Consider the following 6,217-nt stretch of genomic DNA (forward strand, 5'->3'; position numbering starts at 1 on the left):
TATGTCCACAGCTGTCTGTGTGCACGTCGAGCACAATGAAGGCTTCAGGATAAACTATAGCAGTCAGACAACCGGCAGCTCTGTGTCCAAAACCATAAAGGCCTCTCATGCCTTTTATTGGGACCAGTTTGTTGTCCAGCAGAACAACCTTTTCTGCAGCTTAGATCACTTTCCTGGTACACAGCCTGGTAATGTGGTCGTGACTGCTGATGAAGTAGCTCCATCCTGCTGGCTGTGCTGAACTGTTTTAGCATTTGTGTCATATATCTCACTGGTACCTTCAACAGTGTATCAGAGCAGCAGCCTGTGTTTGGTCTGAATCCTCAATAAGATGCCTTAAAGCACAAATGTTTGGATTTCTGTTGCCTCATCTAAAAAAGTGTTGTATCACCAAGATGTAGTCAGAAGGGCGATCCAAATCCTGACATAGACAATAAACTGGACATGCTGAATGTAGTGAAGTGGAAGCATCAGTTGGTTAATAAAATACTAGAAGGCCTTGAAGTTTGGGCTCAGAAATCTGTTTCAACTGCATTTAAATGAAGCGCGATGTCAGTTAAAGTGTCGGCTCAAGCGTCTGCACATTAAACAGTTTGAGTTCACTGTGTCAGGAGGAAGCTGAGTGTGTTTATCTGAAGCAGTTTGGGGCGTCGGACTAATTAAAAGCACCGAAAGGAGCTGAAATGTCATTTAAAGAAGAATGCAGGCGCTACGTAGGGATGAAAACGTGTTAATTATCCATTAAACAGTTAAAGTTATAAGCAGTTAAAATGCTGTTTCCTCATTCCCTGACAAAAATATTTTAAACAGGGTTACTGACAGAAGCTGTGAGATCGACTCCACTGATATTTAACATCAGTGACATGAGACCTGAAGGTGGTTGAACTGAAGAATAAAACCATTCAACCTGAAACAGACGGACATTCATCATGTAATGAGTGTGAATGAGTTGGTTTAGATGCTGCATGTCGTCCAATAACTTCACAGCACATCTCGTGTTTAAAGATCATCTGGAGGATGTTTCAGAAGTCGCTCTGATGAGGCGGATGTTTGGTGGGATGCTGTCAGATCAGGTTCCACGATAACAAAACGTTCTCAAGCAAACATGTTTTCAAGATGCTATCGGAGCCCCAGAAGCCTGAACGTGTTCTTAGAGTCTGAATAAAAGTCCGACTCGTTCTGACTGAGTCCACTCTGAGCGCAAAAGGTCAGAAACACTTTGTCTGTTTGTTGTTACCACTTCAGATGTTGTGTCTTTGTTGTTCTGTCCGGTGTGCATTACTAAGCAACACACACACACACACACACACACACCAGGCGGCTCGGCTCCCACACACACACTCCACCCAGCTGCCATCGGCCGTCACTCAAAGCCCGCCATGACCAATCAGAGAGGCCTGTCACTCCCCTTTGTCCCGGACAGCCTTTGGTCAGTCCAGACAGGCAGAACGGACGGCCATTCAGACGGCGTGTCGGCGTCAACACAACAATGTGTGTGTGTGAGCGCCAGAGTGACAATCACCAACAACAGACATCTGCGAGTGTGTGTGAGTGTGTGTGTGTGTGTGTGTGTTTGACAGAAAGTGGTCAGCGTCTGATCAAAGCCGATCGAGGCGCCACAACTGTCTCGACAACACGCAGCAGCGTCGTGGCAACAACGCTGCAGTGATGAATTTTTACCAGTTTTCCATAAACCACTCCCCCTCCTCCTCCCCTCACACACACACACACACACACACACACACACACACACACAGATGTTTTCTTAATCTACTATAACTATAGTTTCCCTCCACTGCGCTGACGGTGTGACTCTTTATTCGTTATTTTAAACGACCAAAGCAGCAGATTTTTCATCTATAGCGACGACATCGAGGTTATTTTTGTCCTGAATGATGAATATCTGTCAGGTCCTATGCTGGTTGATCTAAAGAAGAAAAAAAAGCATAAATGACGTCCAACAAATAGTACAAAACAAGTCCAAACTATAACTATTAATGTTATTCCCTTTCATAAATTACAAATCGACCATTTAAGTTGAACTTCAGGCAAAGACACAGAGAGTCATATCCAAACTTGGGTTATTTATCTTTTGTTTTGTGTTTATCTGTGAGTTTCGTGCCTAAAAACTAAATTATCAGAATAAATAATAAGTTAAAACCCAGTTAACTAGTGATGGGATGTTGCTGCTGTTAAAGCTCTTCTAACCCCAGTCTGGACTTTGGGGGTGTTTAGGACACCGGGTCATGTGGTTCAGGTGACAGGTGTTGTTGTGTTTTGTTATTTTAAATATAAAAAGAGGGACATTAGTCATGCATATGGAACCAAAAACTCATCAGAACATGTATTTAACATCGTCTATAATGAACACCAACACATATTTTGCATGTGTTCTTTCTTGGGGTCCAATGAAGACCTCCTAGGTCTGGAAACATGAAGGTCCTGGACACGGGTAACTTTTTATCCTCCATCTACCCGTCAGTCTGAACTTGTTCTCAGAAAGCCCCACTTCAGATGGTCAGACACACCAGGATTCATCCCGCTGCTACAGGAGCTACTTTCAGAGTTAACGCTTCACGATTCAGGATCTCACACAGAAAACTGTTGAGTTCTGGTTCTGCTCTCTGCTCGGCACCGACGCTCCTCATGTCAGCGTGTTCCTCGCTTCATCAGCTTCTGAAAACTGCTTTGGCACGAGGGCTGTGAGTTACTTCTGAATGACTCGATGGATGAATCCGAGCTGGTTTCAGAGCAAATCCTCCAACACGCTGGACAACATGAGGTCAAAGACTCCATCGTGTCCTGTTTTATATCTAAACATGCATTTAGGGCTAAATAAGCAGAAATCCAACTTTAAAATCAGATTAAAAGGCTCATATGTGGCATTCGCTCTGGGATTCTGTGTCTGTTGGACTCGTCTGTGTCCTTCCTGACAGCTGTCCTGGCTTTTTGCGTCACCTAGTGGTCAGAGGAAGGAACTGCATCAATTACAAGAAAAGACAAAAGCTCCCGAAAATGTGCAGAATTGTTCATTAAACGCAGGTCAGCAGGAAGAGAAAGCTAACGGTGTTATTTAAAGTGTTTTGTTTGTGAGGAAGTGGTTGAAAAACTGCAAAATTCATCAAAATGCAACTTTAATGATGAAAATAGAAAAAGTTTTCCTCCAGAGAACAGCAGCTCACTGACAAAACGGCCTCGAAATTCATTTTCTGACCTAAAAAAAGGTTTAAAATTGGACTCACTTGAAACTAGGTTTTGTTTAAGTCGTTGCTTATTTCACCAAGTCAGGTGGAGCTGATGGGATTTGGTTCTGTGGGACTTTTGGTGCCGAAAGACTTTTAAAAAAAAAAGCCAAAGATTATTTGGTCTAATTAATCCAGAGGGCTGTTTTGTGGCTTTATCGCCCCACCCCGCCCTCCCTGGGCTCCATTCATCACCAGCCCGTCTCTATGTGTTTACCCTCACGCCGGGATAAATGGTTTTTCTGTTGCTAATTGCGGCTGCGTGTTTTTCTGTTGGCTGGTTTTGTGTTTCTCCAATCAGAGCTCTGAGATCCTGCAGGGAACCCGTTTGTTTTTTCAAGCGCAGGAACGTCATTTATAACGTGTGTGTGTGTGTGTGTGTGAGACCCGTTTTGCTGTCTCATGGGCCTGGACAGCGCCACCAAGTTCAACAGAGCCCACAGAGTTCTGGGCTTGATGCTGTGAGCTGCTGACCTCAGAGCGTTCTGTGACAGACAATAAAGTTTTCTTGAATCCTTGAACACTGACGGTTTGCTCGACCTCATGCACACACCTGAGATGAAGTGTGAACTCCTGGACTCTTTTTATTTAACCCTAAACTAGACTTGAAATGCCGGCTGAGGACGTGTGAGCTTCATGGGAAGGCAGGGCGGGTGTTTTTTAATATCGAGCGATCCGTCTTGGGGAACACAGATGATCTTTCGCCAGATGGTGGCACAAGAGGCCCCTCGCTTTGCTGCAGCCAAGTCCTGCTTATATTTATTTAGCTTGCATTTATTTGAAGCGGAGGCATGCGGCGCGGCAATATGAAGGCCATGTGTTGTGCTTCTCGTCTTCGCCGCCGAATGAGGAATGAAGGGAGCTCGCCAGTGAGGCCCGGTTTGTGCTCGGGCACATGGTCAGGGTTGGATGGCTACAGTCTGCACAGGTCGGGCTTTTAACTCTTGGTGGGGCTGATCGGACCTCAACAGAACATTTAAGTTACAGACGTTTGCTAAGGTGATCTGTAGAGGTCTGAGAAGATCCCTGGATGTCAGTTTCTGTAGGTTGGTCAAGGTTTCTAAATGTGTTCTTTGTTGGTTGAACCTCATTTGAGGGGATTTTTCAGAAACTCTTATACATAAATCTGGTGGTTATTGAAATTTTATAGTTTTCTGAGTTCCCTGAGATTTACAGAAAGAAGCGTCAGGAGTTCCCTGAATGCTTTATTTTTTTAATTTGAGTTCTGGACAAAGGTTTCTGGGCCTGTCTGGAGGTCAAGACTTCATTGGAGCTTCCAATAAAGTCGTCACATTCACAAGATCTCCAAATGCTCCTGAAGGTTTCTGGAGGTTTAATTTGAGAACTACACTCGTTCACTTTGTTCAAAAAGTTAGATCCATACATCCAAACATCCAGCTGATCCTCCACATCGTTATAAAATGGACATTTCCATTTCACAAGGTCTATAGGTGCTGTTTTCTACCTCTAAATGGAGCCAGTCCAACTTTCCCTCCTTGTTTTTTAATCTGTACGCCATGACAGAGGCTTTCTATTTTCCCATTTAGCTCTCAGTAAGAAGCACGTTTGTCAAAGTGTTCCTTTATGGAGGTCTCTAGTTTGTACATCTGGGGGTCTCGGGGGGCTTCCTGATTTTTCTGTGGTCTCTCTGGAGATCTCTGGAGGTTTGCGGAGGCTGCGGCTGCCTGCTGTCGTTGGCGGTGACTCCCGTGCTGTCACTTGACTCCTTATGGTGTCGGAGGCTTGGCATTTTGAAGGTGCTAATTAATTTTTACAGCCAGGCTTCCAGCTGGAGCCCGCTGTAAAAATAATATAATTACATTTCCACATCACATTAAAGGTGAGGCTTTGCAGGCAGAACATTTGGCCGCGCAGAGACGAGCCTAATGGAAAGCCGCTAGTCTTTGTAATGTTAAAGCTCATGGCGTGCTGCAAAACATTACAGCATCACAGCAACGCAGACAGAACGATCCGTCACAGGAGCTCCGACAGCATTTAATCAGCACCGACAACCCGAAAATAATTTAGTCTAACGTTACTTTGACTCATCGGTCCTCCAGCCAGAGCACTTCGTCAGACAGAGAGAGGCCGAATGGAAAATTAAAAAGTTACGTCAGTTTAACTTCTACCACTGAGGCCATTATTTATTTAATCCACTCGTTAATAGAGTTAGCTAGAGCTAGCTAGGTAGCATACCAGCAGCTCAGTTTGTTGGGTGACTCGTTTTACAGTAAATCTGAGGAGTTTAACGGACATTTCAGCTCAAACACTTCATTTTAACACAAACTCTTCGTCTTTAGAGAAACTATTTAAGTTGTTTAAAGTCTTTGCATCTCATTCACAGCGTTCCAGTGAAGAGCCGGTGGACGGTTCCATCTCAAAATCTGTGTTCTGTGGATGGTTGTGCTTGTGTTGCTTTACTTAACTAACAAACTGGGAAACTAGCATCACATTAGCAATGGACACAGTCATGCAAAGTAAAGCTGGGACGTCATTACCTGCAGTAAACACCTGAATGTCAGTCCTGGTGAGTCCATGCAGCAGCCAGACCCAACATTTACAAACCACGAACTGGACAAGACCATCTTAAAACTACCAGGAGTCAGTTTGTCCTTATCCGATGGACACTAGTTGCTTCCCAACACTGTCCCCCATCAGTCCTCTGGTAAGAGAATAGTGACTTTAATAAATCTGTAATACCGTGCAGCTTTGTTGAGTCTAACCATCGGTGAAGTTCAGGACTGAAATATTACCTATCAAAGCCTCCACTGTTGTCCAAAACACTTCCGTATACATGTAGGGCTGTTTTATTTCACATCTTTAGTTGGACGACGTGGTTCAGCGCCACAGACAAGTCAGAAAGTACAGAGACAAAGTCAGAAAACCAGGTTGGTTTCTGTGTTTTCAGTGGATTCGTGAGCAAGAGGCCAGTCGTGGTGCGTTGCCTCACCTCAGCAGTCAGAGTGCATGTGAGC

The sequence above is a fragment of the Stegastes partitus genome, unplaced genomic scaffold, assembly GCF_000690725.1.
Source record: "Stegastes partitus isolate 25-593 unplaced genomic scaffold, Stegastes_partitus-1.0.2 Scaffold779, whole genome shotgun sequence".
NCBI classification, from domain to species: Eukaryota; Metazoa; Chordata; class Actinopteri; family Pomacentridae; genus Stegastes; species Stegastes partitus.